This window comes from Parasteatoda tepidariorum, chromosome X1 (genome assembly GCF_043381705.1).
Source record: "Parasteatoda tepidariorum isolate YZ-2023 chromosome X1, CAS_Ptep_4.0, whole genome shotgun sequence".
In the NCBI taxonomy this organism is placed as follows: Eukaryota; Metazoa; Arthropoda; class Arachnida; order Araneae; family Theridiidae; genus Parasteatoda; species Parasteatoda tepidariorum.
Window position 1 is genome coordinate 83,914,518 of NC_092214.1, and position 19,066 is coordinate 83,933,583.

The 19,066-nt window shown below is 25.5% G+C and overlaps 1 protein-coding gene across 1 annotated transcript in view; it reads left to right on the top strand.

Annotated features, from left to right (window-relative positions):
• LOC107455240 (vascular endothelial growth factor A) overlaps window positions 1–19,066 on the top strand; it is a 58,499-nt gene that overhangs the window by 8,954 nt on the left and 30,479 nt on the right. The window lies entirely within an intron of this gene.

Sequence of the window (19,066 nt, forward strand, 5' to 3'; positions counted from 1 at the left end):
TATATATATATATATTATATTTCTCGTTAAATATCTGTCATTTGTAAATAATAATGTATTATATAAGTGTAAAACTTTGATAGATTGATTGAGCATAAAATGTTAAAAATAATTGATGAAATGGATTATGAATAAAAAATAAACGATAACAAGAAACATGAGTCAATTCATCAAAGTATAAAATCAATTCATGATACGAAGTATAAAGCAAATAATAATAATACAGTTTTTTCTATCTATCAAGTTTTTCCTTTTATTTGACATATTTTCATTGATGTAGTTTTATTAATTTACACAAATTATATACATGGCTGCAATAGTTAGTGTAAATGTTTAGGAAATAGTGGGGTGCGGGGCTCCATGAATTTAGGGAGCACATGTTCTAGGCCTTTTTGATTTGTTCAATAATCTGGAGCTGTTTGGAAATAGTCATTTTTTATGGTTTTAATTTGTTATCTTTATTTTTAGTGGTTGTCACGTAATATTATAAAGGGGAAAATTTTATTTTTATGATGATTTATAAAATATAACTCCAAGCAATAATAAAAAATTTTTATGTTCTAGTTCCGCAAAATATTTCGTTTATAAAATTATTATGATAAAATAAATTTAGGATGCAGAAAAAATATCCCAGAGGTTTGCAATTACAAGCCAAATATAATATATATATTTAAAGCATATATGTGTAAAAAAGAAAAAAATAACGTTATTTATAATAGTGAACGTAGTAACGTTGTTTATAATAGTGAAATAAAATTTACGTGTTTTAAATAACGATGGATTTCTCCTCTTTTCATTATATATTTTTTTATAGAGTATTATAGATAAGTAATACTTATAATCCCTAGAAATTATCAATACCGTAAATCCCGTGACAGATGCCACGATTTTGAACTTCTGTCTCAGATTTTGTACGATGGAATTCATAAGCAAGCGTGATCAGAATCTCTTTTGCGTGACCATGTTAGGTGGAATAATTATCTGATGGTCCCCCAACCAGCTGCCACGTGAACTCAACATGTCGCTAAAATTTTTCCGCCTTTTCACACATTCGAATTTCCTATAAGTTGTTGACTTATGCCGAAGGGTGGCAGATGGCCTGTGTTTTAAAACTAATTTTATAATCTTTGTTTAGATTTGTGTGGGAAATATATTATTAACTTCTTTGAGCACTACTGCATGATTTAGTCTAATACATTTTATTGCGTTTCAATTTTTGCTGAGAAAGTAGTTTTATTAAAAAATATAATTTTTTATTGTTAGAAACTTTTATATATATAATTAATGATAATATATGTATTTTTTTAAAAAAAGCACCGTGTTTTAAGTAGACTTAAAAATAATAAATAATTTTATTTCTGTTATACCTAAAAAAATTAAAGAGGGGCACATCAAAAAAATGAAATTATTTTTTCCTTTTTAATTTGCTTAACTTAATTTTTAAACGCAATTTTATTTTATATTTCTTTAAATTTAATTTTTGTGTCTGTTAGTTTGTTAAGGGGTATATGTGACTTCATTTAATTGAAGAAGCGTCAATGTACGTTTTATTATGACTTTCTTTGATTTATCTAAAATTTAACTTAGGATTCTGAATTTTTTACTGGAATTTAAAATAAACAAAGGTATAATTTAAGTATCAACACTTTTGTGTAATAATGCAAAGAATTTTTATAATTAAATTTTCTTTAGAACTAATAGTTGAAGAAAAAAAAGATACTATGACATTTTGCATGCACGATAAGTGCATACAAAATGTCATAGTATCTTTTTTTTCTTAAAAAGTTAGTTTTTATTTAAAAAAACTCAAAATATTTACCAATAATCAAGTGCTAGTAAAAATAAAAGCAACTTTCTATATTTGAACCAGTCAGCAAGTTTTAAATTCATAGGTTAATTAGAAATCGAGTAATTTTGCCCGCGAAGTGAAAAAAATTTATTTGAGAAGAAAAGATTTAATGACAAAACTTTGAATAAATAACTTTAAATAAAATACTTGAATTTGCAGACGATTCTCATTTAGAAAATTGGTATTTTATTTTCTATTTTCAATCATTGGGTTTTAGTATTTTTGCTGTAACTTTGGAAGTCTTTTGATTATTGTATTTGAATTTGGCGTCAAATTGCTCAAAATAGAACAGGTCATAACATATATAATCGGAAATTTTATTAGGAAAAACTATCTACTGCCATAAAATGGTTAAATTTTTGATTGGTAATAAATTCTGTTTCCAGAAAAAGTGGAGATAATTTATGCTTGTAGTAATCAGAAAACGATTGAAGTTTCTATTGTCATCCGGAACAGAACTTTAATTGAAATTTGAACTCCTTAGCTAATTGGAAATCAGATATATATCAAAATATATCTGACGATAAAATGGCTATAAATTTTACTCCAAGTTACCAGGCAATGATTGGAACTTGCATCGTAATCCGACACAGATCTCTGATTAAAATTTGAGCACTCAAGATAGTTCTAGTGGTTGAAATTTTGATTTCACTGTTAATTCCGCAGAAAGAGACACGACGGTGAGTTAAATAAAATGTGTTAAAAAGCTCTGTATTTCATTATGGCTGTTCATGTACATAGCTATCACATTAAGACATTTGATGTTCTTTGAAATAAAAAAAAGAGAGGAATTTTAGCTTTTTCATATAGACTTCAATTTGAGCCTGTTGACTAGTTACCCAAAAAACATATTAATTTGTAGCTCCGGTATATACTAAGAAAATGTTTTTATAATTTTTAAATACTTAAGGAACGTCTAATTAATAAATATAATAGGAATTCGGATGCATTTATGTTTAAGAACATTTGTGAATTTTAATTTGTTCTAAGTCAGAAATTCTGTTGGAGAGAAAATAGAAATGAGAGACGAGGTAACGGTTTCATTTATGAATAAAAATATTTAACGAAATGATTATTTACAAAACTATAGAGCAAAAATTTTAAACCATTAAGTCCATTCGTAAAANTAATAGGAATTCGGATGCATTTATGTTTAAGAACATTTGTGAATTTTAATTTGTTCTAAGTCAGAAATTCTGTTGGAGAGAAAATAGAAATGAGAGACGAGGTAACGGTTTCATTTATGAATAAAAATATTTAACGAAATGATTATTTACAAAACTATAGAGCAAAAATTTTAAACCATTAAGTCCATTCGCAAAAATATAAGAAAAATTATTTTTTTCATAACTTTATAATAGATTGTTTAAAATAAAATAATTGATAGTAGTTTTTCATCTAGTGATCACTGTAATGTTGTTGCATAAGAATTTAAACAAGACATTATCAATAAAATCAGATTTAGTTAAAAGAATATTGCTTTGAACACAAATGATAGGGATTAACATAAAATACAAAAATTCTAATAAAAGGGAAGATAAATGGGTTAATATGAAACCAATGTTGTCCTTTTATAATGTTTGTAGAATGTGAAAATTTTAACTTTTAATAAACTTAAAGTGAACTGCAAAAAGGTAATGAGTCTAAAATTTTTGAAATCAAATTTTAAGATTAATCACCGTCATATTTGGCATGATAGCCCAGGTCGAGTCAAGGTTGAAGATTTAACTAAGATAACTTATTCTTTGGCCTGGACAGTTAATTTTTTTACCCCAATCACTCTAAAACAGAACTGAGCCATCGTTGTTTAGGCCTTCTTCTTTTATGATTGATGAAGGGGCTTTAACACAAAAATATTCTTTACTAGATTTTTTTCATCGATGGCAATATGAACAACCCGATTCATTTTTTTTAATTTTTATACTTTTGATTGTGATGGGCTCTTTAAAAGTTCTATAAATTTCTGAGTTAAAACATCTAAGACCATTTTCTTTGACCATGGATGCTTTTTGAGAAAATTTCTTTCAATAACTGCAATTTTGTGTCCTCCATTTCTAGTTAGAGGCTAGATTTCTGCACCATGCTGTGGAATCGGTTTAATGAAAGTTTATGATTAATAATATAATAAAAAAACATGTCTTGGAAATATTAGGATTGTGCCGCAGGGTTGAAAAACATGCTAATCACAGAAAAGTCATGTACTGGTTTTTTACTGATAATTCTTGACAAGTTTAAAGTTTCTGTACAGAAAGCTTATATTTTTATGATCTTGATCATTTGGAAATAGAGGATATTAAAAAAAAATATGCGTCTCTGAGGAAAAAAATAATTTTGGAGTAACATCGTCTCATGACAACTTGCATCATCAATGTTTCATGAATTAAAATATTAGTTAATTTTTTCGGTGATCTGCTATTATTGCGCATATTCTCATCGTATATAGAACAGATTATAAAATGTTTTATACTCATTGTATTAGGGACAATAAAATTCTATTCGATTTGTTTCATTAAAAATGTCAATTTTTAGTTATTTTTTTAAATAAATTATTTAGTAAAATAATATGTATTCGTTTAAATAAGCTTTATGCAAGTCATATGAAATAAAAGACGAAAAATAGTGGTCATATCGCATAACATTAGGACAGATCAACATCCATCGCCATTACAATAAATCTCAACACAAATGTTTTTTTTTTTGCCTTCTCCGGTTTCTCCAATAAATCTATGACTAAATTTTAAAAAAAATTATTTAGGAGAGGTTAAATAATTGCGTAATGTAAATAATCATGAAGGGCATTGGATTCATTCAACCAATGTGTGTATATAACGATGACAAACGAGATGCGTACAAAAGTTATTTTGTCAAACTAGTAAATGCATTTTAAATCTAATTGGTCGGTCAATTTACATTATATTTCATCAGGTTGATTATAACGTGTGCTTGTGTCATGGGAACTATAATCTCAAGTTTTTTTAAATTCTTTATGGGAAAACTGAATCATAATATATATTGTTAAGAATTGCCACGAGGCTGCGCTCACATCATAAAAAACATTAATATGCAGTTGCCATTCAACTCTAGCATCTTCCTGTCACTCAATGTGATCTTGTCAATTTTATGTTATTAAGTTTGTAAATAAATGTTTATGTTTGCAACAGTCCGCTAATGAATAGATCAATATATCACGAACACTAAACATATATATTAAAAAAAATCAAAATGTTTTGTCATTTTCTTATATTTTTGAATATATTTTATACACGATAACCATTTTAAATACTCAATAAACATTTGCAGGAATTTCATCTGCTTGTTTCGCGCATTCCAGCTTTTTAAGCTTAATGTTTTACATTTCATGCATTTTGTTTTAATAATCATTTTTCTTGAAGCTCAGTGTTTCCTAATTTAACGCTCGGTGTCTTTTACTTTTAACCGTTTATTATTATTTTTACATTTAAGGACTCTGAAAGTGTTTGCATAGTATTGCTTTACTGCCAGTGCACGTTGCATACCATTATTAAACAAACTATGAGTTAAATAACTTTAAAAAAAAAATCAGAAAATATTTTCTTCTGCTGCATTGCATAATTTTCAGATAAAAATTATGAAATTACCCAATTTTTTAATCATTGAAAGGATGCCGTAAAAATTGAATTCTACTACAAAGTTATTATGTAAATAAATTATAAAAAAAATGAATGAAACAAAATAAGCAAGTTTGATTCTTGAACTTGCCTTTCGACTGAGAGAAAAATGTTTTGGCAAAAGTGCATTACTGTATGGTAATGTCATTTCTTGCAAAATAAACCATAATTCTGGTCAATAAAATCACAATATACTTTATTTAAACCATTCATTTGGTAATTTATCCGTTCCTATAGTATTAGTTTACCGGAAATTCTAATTTTCAAAATTCTAGTTGTTATTACAACACATTTAGTAAACAATAAACAACTGAAAAGTAAATTTAAATGAAGAAATAGTTTTCATGCCATTTTTATGGTATCATGATTAAATTACCAAATTTTACCTCATTTACCAAATTTTATCGCAGATTGCAAAGTTATATTTTATTATTAACGTCACTAAAATCAGTACCATAGCGCAGTAGTAAAAACTAGCGAGCTTTTTGGTATTTCCATAGAGCAAAAAACACTAAATTTTGCTATATTCTGGTAAATTTGATCGTACTTTTTTTCTCAGTGTACCATTTAATAATCATAAGTTCGTAAACGATAAAAGAATAATTGAATATCGGGAAAAATAATAGTTCTTTAATTTTTAATATTATCAAACTAAAAATGAAGTTACTATTTTTTTGTTTTTTAGATTTGCTTGTATTGTAATTAAATTTAAAAAAACAATAAAACAATTTCGCTTTATTAAAATTATTTAAAAATGAAAGTACTCTTTGTTTCTTATTTTATTTAAAAGAGCAATATATTCCGGTGTCAATATCTCTCACTTTTAAAATGGAGACCATGTTCACCTTTGGTTTTTATCATAATTTTGATCAATAAACTTCAGTTGACAACGGTAACAATAACCAAATATTTGTCGATATATAACAACAAATTCAATATCGCTGTGTTTATGTATTTCTCAGAATCCAAGAAAAATTCAAATACGTCAATAAGAAGTTATTTTTGAAATGATAGCATGGAATCCCGATCTGCTGCTAAAATTTTATAAACTAATAAAGTCTATAATATTCCTGAAATATTTCACAACATGGAATAATATATGTATATATTTATATATCATTTATTAAAAATAAAATTCGTGTTAATATGTTATAATTTCCACAATATACTAAATTATTGTAATAATAATGATCATCTATTTGGTATGTTTTATGACTCCTCTATGTTTTATTATTTTTATGTTTTATTCTTTTATGACTCATCAACGGTTTTTGATTAAAAAAAATTAACAAATCGTTACTCTAAAATTTAAGGAAATAGAATAATAAATGCGTTCTAAAAAGTTGTTTATGCATAAGAAAGCAAACAATCATTATTTAAAAATTTAAAGAAATGGATAATTTTGTTAGGTTATACAAATTAACATCGAGTTATTTCTATTAAAAAATTATAACTAGCAAATAATTCGCTTTAAGTGTTCATCTGAAATATTAGAAAAAAAATTTTGATTTCATATATCTATTGATTTGGATTAAATATTTTATTTGTTTTGTACATAAATGTATTTAATGCATTTATGACTATGGAGAAATTTTGGTACAATATTTTGTTAAGATTATCTATTTGTAAATGACAAAATAAATATGAAAATTAATAAAAAGATCTGCCCTGGAAACTTCTTCTAAATTTTAAAACGGCCTCGGAAAATAGGGACGCGTTGAAAAATGTTCTTTTTTTTTTCTCAAACTATAAGTAGTTACACGTTCGTGTTTGATAAAATATTTGTTGATTGCAACTAAATTAATAAATATACAACTGAACTAATTTATTCTATTTTTCTCTAAACGTCAAAAGCTACTTTTGAATCCGACAAAAAGGAAAAAGGTTTCATTATAAACCGAACGCTGGATACATCGTGCAATGAATAAAATCTAGAAAAGAATAACAAAGTACACTCTCAATTAACTGGAATGAGGTCAAATCTGAATGAGCAAATATCCTTGATAATTAAATTTATGCGCAGTTTGATGAAATATTAAAAAAAAGTATTGAAAATTCTAAATTATCATGCAGAAGCCATTAATAATTTAGTTAATACAAAAGGAAGAGAATGAAAATAAGTTCCAATGCAATGTGTAAAAAATTTTGGCAACTCTTAGTTAAGTACGTAACCATTGTTTCATCAAAACTTTAAATTTTCATACGTCGAGGTTTTTATTGTCTTTGCTTATTCCGATTAATGCGACTGCGGGTACTACCTGGTTTTACTCCCCACCTCTTGATGAGGGTCTATGCTCGACCCACGAAAGCTGCCGTGCAGCAAAAGAAGAACAAAGATTTCACAGACCCAAGGAAAAATTCATTATAGGCTCCTTCGTCAATGCACAAAAAGCCTTATTTTAGTATTTTGTAGAATTTTTGAAGGTCCTTTATGCAAAATTGCGGTTTTCAAATAGAAGCCAAAAAAAAAAAAAAAAAAANTTTTTTTTTTAAAAAAAAAAAAAAAAAAAAAAAAAAAAAACTAATTAATAAACTCTATTTTTTTTGTAAGTCCCAGCAGCAATCCCGGACATTTGCGTCCTTTTCTCTCCCCCACCCTTGATTTTGGCTATGACTACATTACAATTAAATTACATGCATAATTTTTTGAACTGTCATTTAAGATAGGAATGTCTGCTACTTTTTCACTGAAATTCTAGTATTTCTAATTTTTTCATAGATTTAATATGCGTACCCGCAGTAGGGTAAGATCGAGTAATTTGACTTTTTCCGGAAAAAAAATCATTTAGGGGAGTGTCGGGTACCCCCGCCCACTGTCAATTTCATATGTATAGAATATTTTTTCAAGTCAATGGGCCATCGGACATTAATTGTTATATTAAAAAAAGATTATTTTCAAAGTTTCAAGTATTTATGAAGCCGGTAACATGGTAAACAATAGTTTTCAAAATATGTTGAATAGAGTAGTCATGAAATTAAGAAAAGTCGGTTGAATTTTGTGATAAAAATGATAAATGAGGTTTATCTATTGTCGATACATTGGTCATTCTCATTTACACCTGAAAAAATAGCCAAAAAACCCAATTTTTGTAACTGGGCGGGGCTACCCGACACATCTTGAAAGGAGCTAAAAAACATGTTTTTTTAAATTTCTATTTTTTTAAGTTAAACTATTCTTTTTTTGGTTTATTCTTTTTGCATTATTTAATTAGATGATAAAACAATAGAAACATGCAAAAATATTGATTATTACTCAATATTATACAGAAATATAAACAATACTCCTGAAGAGGACGGGGCTACCCGACTCTCCCCTATATCAAAATTCACTTTTTTCTAGGATTTTTCAGGAATGATATATTCAGCACAGCTAAATAATGAATATCTTGATTTTTTTCTCCTTCAGTTCCTTTTGGTCCCCCTTGTCAAAAATAAAGTCCAATCTGCTCAAAATTAAAGTCAAAATGCATATTTTGGCCTTTTCCAGTGTGAGATAAAAATAATTGTTCTGTATTTCAAAAACTTAAAAGAAAAATCAACTCAGTCATATTACATCATAAGTTTATCCAATAATACAGTTCTTAAAAAATTTTTTTATGAAAAAAATTCTAATAGTCAAATCGCTAAATATTCCATCATAAAATTCATAAGCTCTTATCTCAATTCTTTAGCTATTCAGACATCATTTGCATTTGCACGTGTAAAAGTTTATACTTCTACGTATTCTAATATTTTTTTTTCAGCATTGGAAAGTGTCACGCAATAGATAAATGTGCACTTGCTAGGAGAAATGCATTTAAAATGTCAATTTTAGTTACGTAAGTTTTAGCTTTTGCGATATTTTGTTAAACCGTAGAGTATTTCCATATCTTAAACAAAAAAAAAAAAAAAAAAAAGAAAGCTTTTGATAATCTAATATTATGAATTAGATTAGATTAATGATTTCTTTATTTCAATAAAATTATCGTTCAAATATTGCTTTCTTTTGAGGTAGAAGAACACTGAGAAATTCTATGAATATTCTACTATTTAATAATGGGTAGTTTAAATTTTTGAATGAATTTTATGTATGAATAATTGCGTGAATTTAAAAACACAGTTTTTTTAAAGATATTTTTAGCTAAGAATTATGCTATTTTATGAAATAAATTATTTTTTATTTTATTTTATTAACTAAAATATGATTTATTTCTCAACGATAAGTATTAAACCTTGCTTGGATTGAGCGGAAAATAAATAATTTGGATAGCACAAATTTATAAAGGCCTGAAACTTTTTAACAATTTATTGACAATATACTCTGATAGAAATTGAAATTTTGAAGCTGCAATATCGATGAAAGCAAATTTGTTGAAATTGATATGATGCAAATTTGAATCGTATTTCTTCAACTTGATTGCTCGTTGTTTTGATTCACACTGAAAAGAAACTTGGTTCAAGTTAACGTCTAATTAAAGTTGCTGCTAATTTGCACCGTATTATGTATTGATTGTATGTTTCAACTATAAGCCGATTTTTCGAGGTTTTCCATAGAATTTCTTAAAAAGGAGCCATTATTTACTTACGTACACTGTTAGAATTTTCATTTTGAAATTACGGTAAAATAATCGGCAGCAGTCTATCCATCCGATTAATTATAAAGTTTATGGTTAGGAACTTTTCTTTAACTTCACGGTTTTTGAAACCGCTTATAACTGGTGTGGTTAAAAAAACCGTGAATACAAAACTGTACTGTTTTCTAACCATTTACAACTAGCCTAGTTTCTAAACCGTAAACATAAAATTTAAACCCTCTTTGGAGCTCTGTGGTTGCTGCGCCATTTATGCATGATTGATAGTTTCGTATTTTAATAGCCCAGGGTCACCAATTGCAGAGTGCAGGATACTAGAAACTCTTCATATATTGAAGGAATGTTAGAAATATTTTTGTATCAAACGCTGGGATTCGGTCATGAGATTGACCTATTAGCCTTCTCAGCTACAGTATGTACCCAGCCGCACGGAAGAAAAAGTCTTCAAAGGTCGATCTAGTTGCTGCGGATAGAATTCTGGTTGTTAAACCATATTAGATTAAAACAATCAATAAATGTTTTTTTCTAACACTTAACAGTTTGAATATCATCTTTTTTTACGCATATTTGACTGTTTTGGTTGAATATGGTAAAATAACAATTAAATAAATTGCTATTTAATCATTTTTGCCCGGAATTTTGTAACAGCGAAAAGAAACATCAGATGCATTTATGTTGCATTAATTACGTTATTGGAGTCAAAGATGATGCTATATTTAACAATGGGTTCATAAAGGTTAATGTAACTCTATAGTAGCGATTAAGAATACTGGTATGATCTTCTGCTACCCGTAAGACAACTACAAAGCATTTTCCTTTCAGTAAGTTTCAATAAGTAATAAGCTTCAATAACTATGAACTATATTATTAGTTATTTTCTATGAGTATATTTCAAAATTATAACATTGATACAAAAAAATGCACTTTCGTTTCTTAAAAATATATTTATAAAATTTTTTGTTAGTTCATAATACGATTTAGAAAATTACGCTTTAGCTAAATAGAAGATAAAAAGCTTAATTATGATTTATTTCATGCACACGCGTTTGGGAAATGTAGCTACAAATGGCAAGAAAATTTTTTTGATCTCGGAAAAGAATAAAAAAATGAATAAAATTTATATTTTAAAATCTACAATATTTTTTATAAATTTATTTATTTACTGAAATTTAATTTTAAAATTGGGCTCCATAAATTTTTTTTTCTTAATACGTATTTCTAGTATTAAGTTTCCTTTGATCGACAGTCTAAACTGGCAAAATGCATTTTTAAAGCAGAATGATTCGATACATTTGACAGACCAGATAATGTGTATAAATAGATAACGATTATTAACCCTTAATTCGGTATATATTAAAATTAGTGATATCTGAACAGTTTTTAATTAAAATAACAGGAATCATAATTAATTTGAGGGAGTTCTGAAAATTTTATTTTCGTAAAATATATTTTTTCTGGAATTAATTCCTGAGATTTAGACTTTAATTAATCAAAACTTTCTTAAAAACTATTGCAGGACATATTTTCTCTTTCAAAAAGTATTAGAATTTAAATTACCGTTAAGAATGACCCACCTTCTCCTTTCACTTTTATTCTGCAATAATTCAATAAAAAATTCTGCTTATGACTTTAAATAAATTTATTGTTTTTTGCTGTATAATTTATGTAATTCTTCAGTATTAAGAATAATCAGAATTAATTCTTAAATCTAATATCACTAAAATATTCACAACAAAAATAAGAAAAGAAAAAACAAAATTTTATTTAGAGCATATGTATTTTTTGAGTTTCTAGAGTTAACGAATAATTATTTAAACAAGCAATTGTGATTTTAATTGCTATGTCTAGAATGTCTTATTAATCATCGAAGTTACATCGATTCCATGATAAATGATGTGTAAAACAAATTTGTAACAAAAAGAAAACCAAATAAACGAATGCAATACTTAAATTCTAAGATATTTACTTTGATAGTTTTGACATTATGATTAATGAAGTAAATTCATCAGAAAATCAATTTTATCGGCATTTGTATTGCATTACATGATCATTGATAGCATTTAGCTACAAAAGTAGCTATTTATACCGGGACTTTGATAAAGAATAAACATATTTTGAAATACCGTTTCGTGACAAGTTTCACGACCTGAAAAGTTTAAAATTATTCCTTAACCTTACGCGGAGAAAAACAATTCTGGTAAAATTACTGTACCGTATGGTAATGACATTTCTGATTAAAAAAGAATATAATTCTGTTGAATAAAACAAAAATATATGGTATTTAAACCATTCATTTGCTAATTTTCCGTTTATATTATAACAGTTAACCAGAAATTCTCCATTTCAAAATTATAGTTCTTATTGCGCCACATTTAGTAAAAAATACAAAATTGAAAAGTAAATTTAACCGATAAAATGAATTTTATGCCGTGTTCTAGGGTATCATGAGGAAATTACCAAAATTTTACTGCGTTTACCAAATTTTATCACATAATTTAAAACTATATTTTGTTGGTAATTGTACCGAATTCATTACTATAACACTTTGTTTAAAATTACCAAGTTTTTTTGTGTTCCCATAGAGTTGGAAACACGTTAAATTTTACCATATTCTGGTAGTTCTAATCATGCTTTTTTTCTCAGTGTAACACAATAATTAAAACATGTCCCTTTATTGTACTTCAATGTATTATCCATTCACAATTTAAAACATAAGTATTATTTTTATCTTTGTATTTATCATAAAAAACAACTAAAAGAGAACGACTTCGCCAAGTAATAGTTTGTAAAGAAATTATGCATAATGTAGAAAATATTTACGCATCATTGAAAAATTTATAAATTATGAAGACTTAATTAATCAATGCAGAATTAATAAAAGAAAGGTGTGTTATAAGATAAAAGATAAGATTAAAAAAAAGTTATTTAAGTGAAGTATATGCATTTTTATTGTTTTCTCATATTCTTTTCCTTTTGAAATGTCAACGAAGAAAACTTTCATGAACGTTCATTAAAAGTAAGCTACATTACAAAATTTAAAAATTCTCTCTTAATTTAATATTTCTTAAAATTAATCATTTTCTGCTAACATCTCTAGAAATTTTCTCCGAGTATTTTATTATCGTCACAAAGATAATACTAAATTATTTTTTTTTATAAAGTAGTAAAGTGTTTTAAGTTTGTCTTTAAAAAATTTTGTGAATTTAAATTGTAAAAAGTAATCGGCGTGAGTTTTTCGCCGAAGAAGAAAGATTAATATTATTCGACCATTAAGGATATTATAACAAAGAAATTTAACAGTTAAATATTTTTAATTTACATAAAAATTCTGTAAGCTTGTTTGCAATCGATGTTATTAATTAAAGTTGTGGAAGTTGCATGTTTAAAGCGAAATTCATATAATTTTCTATAATACAGGAGTTTTTCAGAATAACAGTGCAATGGCATTAGACGAAGACAGGATAAATACTAAATTGTTTCAATCTATTTGCTAGGTCTAATTTGTAAGGGTTTTATATTTATTTATATGTATTTTGTAACCGAATTATCAACTACAATACTGCCCAAATTATTATTATTGTTTGCTTTTCTCCTCCAAAACTCTAGTTCGAAATGATATTTGCTTTGATATAATACAATTGAAAAACTTAATTTTTTTTTCAAGTTTTCTTTATATGTTTAGAAAATAAGTGGAGAATGGAAAATAAGGGAAAGTGTGTAAGGAAATAATAATAGGTATTAAAAAGTGTGTATGTATAAAAAACTATTAAGATTGAAAGAATGAAATTTACAAAGAATAATTAAGTTTTATATGCTGCGCAAAAAATATATAGAGCAAGTATATAGACCCCATAATACAAGGTAATAATGCTAAAAAAAAATAAAAAAATTATTTAAAAGGATTTTTATTAAAAAAATGAAAAGAAATAGCAAAAATTATAAAAAAAATAAATATTTAAAATTGACAACGAAAAAATAAACTCTAAACTTTTTCTTGATAAAAAAAAATCCTTTAATTTTTCCTTTATATATATATATATAAATGATAGNATATACTTATATATATATATATATATTTGGAATTGTGCATTCTGGACAATATGTTTTATGTAGGAAGAAAAGAATCACGAATAAAAATTGTATGTTAAAACTAGTGAATATTTCGTTAAGTAACAGAGACTATTTGGATTGAGCTGCTTCTTCCGAACTTCAGTCCTTGAATCAAATTGTGATGTAAGCTTTATTGCTTCCGGGCATGTTACATTTGTGAGTATTCTCAATAAACTGCATGGCGCAATCACTAGTTTTAGTCCATTTTTATATTAAATACTTAATGTAAAGATATGAAAATGCATTCAGTAATTTAAAAAGATTTTAGACGATATTTATTTGGGTACTTTTTTTTCCTTGTAAAAAAAGTAGTAGGATTTTATCCGAAATATGAGTAAATTTATTTTGTTTGATTTTCTTGTTCTTTTAATTTAGACTTGAATTTAAGTTAAAAATAAAACTTAAAGAATCACAGTATTTGATTTGTTTAATGATTTCTATAGTTCTTTAACATTTTCAGATTTATTATATTTAAATAACTGTAATGTTACGCCACATTTAGGTTTTGTTTTTCATTCAATAACTGACATCTTTAAGAAAGATTTTATTTTGACTTAAAAAAGCAATTGAAATTGTTTGTTTTATGATGAAATACAATTTTTTCATTATTAATGATTGTTTCGTCTTATAATATCGATAGTACAATACATATTTTCATCAATCTGGCCAGTTATTTTTAATTGGAAAAACCGTGGAAAAATACCTCCCCACGAAAAAAACAGCTTAACCAAATAAGAACATTAGTGGACCAAAGGGAATATTTTTTTTCTTCTAAAAGTGATGTCAAATAATAAAAGAGTTGTTTATAAACTCCTTTTAATTGTAATTTGGTATAAATAATAGGATTAATTTTAAAAATAATAAACGCACCGTTTTAAAATAAGCAAAAATTATAAAACAACAAAATATGGAGCGAATTTGATGAATTTCTTAAGAACTTGTAATAACTGCAATTTTAGAATATTTTTGTAAATGAAAAGAGTAAAATCCAATGTTATATTTATATAGGGAACTCTTAAAGTAACATAATCAAATATTATTGATTCTACTTAAAAAAAACTACTTTCTAAAGATATACACAACTAAAAAACACATATTGAATTTACAATAACGAACAGCTTAGTAACACTGTAATCAAGTATTGTTAAGTATGAATACTTAAACTAATTTTAAAATATTATGATTTAAAGATCTTTAAAATTCTGTATTAAATTTAAAAAAAGTGATATAATTTTTTTTAAAAAGTTGATGCGATAAACTTTTAACTTTCAGGTACTATATTAAATTTAATTTGGTTAAATTAAGCTACTCTTGTAATACTTCTAAGCATTTGTATCGGTCGTTTTTAGTTTCTTCCACTTTCTAATGTTAGGATTATTTTTCCAAGTTTCATCCGGTTTTTTTCAATGTCTTAAAAGCACAAAATGCCAATGTTTTTTTTTCTGATTTTAATGTTTTTCTTGAAATGTAATTTTCTTTATAACGTTTTTTTTTCGCAAAACAGTATATCTAAAGCAATTTGGAGATCCCTGAATGTAATTTAAAATGTTTTGATCAATAATGAGCTAAGTTTATTTAACACTTTCATGTACTTTAATAGTACTTATTTTAATTTTGATATTTAATAATTATTTTTTGGAAATTGTATTTTTTTGGAAATCGCAAAAAGTTTGCTATTCTTTATCAATAAAAGATCTTTCTTTATCAATAAAGTGTTTAAACATTTTATTTTTTTAAACATTTCATTGACTAAATAGTCAATGAAATGTTTAAAAAGAATTTCCTTTTATCTTTTTCATTCATTTTTTCATCATTTTGCCCTTATTTTATCATCTTTCTGTATAACGTTAAAAAATCTCGAGAATTATTTTTTACTATTTTAAACTAAATATATGTTATTCTATAAAAAAAAAATCAAGTATTGTTTACTCGGGGAAAAAAAACCGTACACATTGGTTCTCTCTAGTTTCATATCATGAAAATAAGTAGCGAAAATGAAATAAAAGTTTTTATTTGTTAAAAAGTATATAAATAATACATCCGTTTTTTATATAATTATAAAAAAAAATAATACTATTAATAATACAGTTACTATATAGCTATTTTTGGTATATAAAGTTATGGTAGCCTGTGAAAAAATTGATACCTAGACGGATTACTTGCGTCACTTTTTAGAAATGATACTGTTCTTAAAGATGAAAATTTTATTTTATAACCGTCGTTGAACACCTACGACTACTAATGTTCAACTCCGTAGAATTTTGAACTCAATCTAGAAGATAAAGGAACTCTTGGATCGAGTATTGGGAGAAATTTGCCTTCGTGGAGGACTTTTTGATGGAACCACCGAGAGTCAAGGCCTCTCAGTAGATTTGTGACGTCATCCTCTGAAGTGCTAGCGAACCATAAAATAACGTGGTATTTATATTTGTATTAAGAGAAAACTATAATAAATAATTCAAACTTTTGAACAACGTAAAATATTTTTACTTTAGCTAATTTAATAGCACTTATATATTTTAAGTGGTGATTTTTTAGTTTTTTATTAGACTAAATTAATGTTATTTATCGCATTATAACTCAATAAAATGAACAAGCAGGACTGTTTGATGCTTTTCATGAAGCAATATTATGTGCATTTTATGATAGAAAGATATTTAATAAGAATTTTTTTCTTTTAATTTGCAATCCTGATTCATCATAACTATTTTTAATATCAAAAGAATAAACCTTATTTAACTGTATAATTTATTATTTTCTAATATGTAATCAAATGTTAGATTTAATCATATATTTGAAAATAAGAAATGATATATTCTAATAAGTAAACAAACACGAGATAAATAAAAATATGTTACATCATGGCAGAAAAGAGACAAAGAAATTATAATTTTATTGATACATGAAACTTTTATTTTAAAATACATTCTAAACAATTCTTTCAGAATCCAATGATATACATTTAATTCCAAGCAGAAATAATATAAACATAAATACTGCAATTATTTACAAATAAACGACGCATATAATATTCAAATAGCACAAAATAATTTGGCTAAGTAATAATTATAAAGTAATAATAATAAAGAAATAATAATAAATAAATTATAAGTAATTTAGCGAAGTATTTCGTTCATTAAGATAGTAAAACTTTAAAATAGTATAAAGGTATATTATTTTCAAAAATAAATATACCCTTTTTTTATTATAAAGAAGTAAAGTATTTTCAAATCTTAAGTTTTTCCAACATATAACAAATTTATTGATGACAATCTTTCTTATAAGATTTGTTAAAAAAATATTCCAAAATAGAGATTCCTTTAGAAATTTTTCAGTATAATATAGTATTATTGGTATAATAATTTGAGCAGAAATTGTTTAATAATTAAAAAAATTTACTCACTGAAAAAGGAAAGAAAATATTGAATATTTTTTATGAACTGCATTTGAAATTGTCTACAAGTTTTTGTTAAATCGTAATTTTTAAAAAAAATTTAAGATAAAAAAAATATAAAAGCATTTATTAAAATAATTTTTCCTGTTACTCAATAAGATACATCTCATTAATTAATATATTTTATATAAGATACATTTCATTAATTAATATATTTTATATAAGATACATTTCAATGAATATGTATGCAGATGTATAAACTTATATATTGTTTTTAAGCATTTTATACATATACTCTTTCAGATTTATAAAATAAACATAAAAAGGGGAATAAAATGAGAATAACACATTTAATCTGGAGCAAACTCAAAATTTATTTATCCTTAACGTTTATAAAACGCACGATTTTATGAAGTATATTAGGCTGATTCTAAAAAAAATTATTACTTAAACAGAACTTTGATTCAGATAACGTGTAAATACCAAAAAAGCTTTAAAAATTACTGCCTTTTTGTCAAAAAATGCACAAAAATGTATAAAATTGTAGACAGAAAGATAAATATTTTTCAGAGTGCGATTTGAAAATTTTATTCAAGCAATACATTTTTTTTCAACACTTTTCACAATCTTTGGTTAATGTGACGCATTAAAATTAAGTTACAATATTTAATAACAAATTATAAAATAGTAAAAAATTATTTAAGGCATCAGCATAAGATAACACAAAAACAATTTATCTGTATTCGAAAGATTCATACCATAGGAAGCATGAACAACAGTTTCATTAATATTCTTTTAAATAATAACGTACAATAATTAAAATGGCTAACAATGAATTAAATTCCTTTTTTATTAATATAATTTAATGTATCGGATGTTTTTTGCTTTCAAGTATAAATATTTATGAAATTTTACCCATATGACCGTAAGCTATCGTTAAGAAAAAATAAGCTTCAAATGCCAATCAACATAGTTATTAATATTTCGTTCTTTTAAGAATGCTTTTTTAGTTTTTTTAAATAATAAAAATGTTAACCCTTTAATGACATCTGATATTTGATTATATATGCATTTAAACTCAACAAATTATGTTTTAATTTGTTTTATTTCACGTCTAAGTGTTTTGCAAAAGTACGAATGTTTTGCTTGTTCGCTTACAAAAAACAATACCTGAAAGAATGTAATTCTCAAATACAACTTATTTCATTATCCAATTGAAAAGCTTTTTATTAAGTTTGCAAAAACGAATATTAAAACATTAAAGATACGAATATTAAAGAAACGAATACTAAAACATAAACACTTACAGTTATTTGATAACTGTCTCGTTTGATGGAATTTATCCTTTTTTTTTTAATTTCCTTAAAGCCNTTTTCCTTTTCATTTCCTCCCTTTTCGGAAACCCAAATACTGATACTTTAGACCCATTTTTGTAGTTCCCTTTACACCTTAGAACTACACATGCATATCGCATTGTTAAAAGCTCTAAAATAAT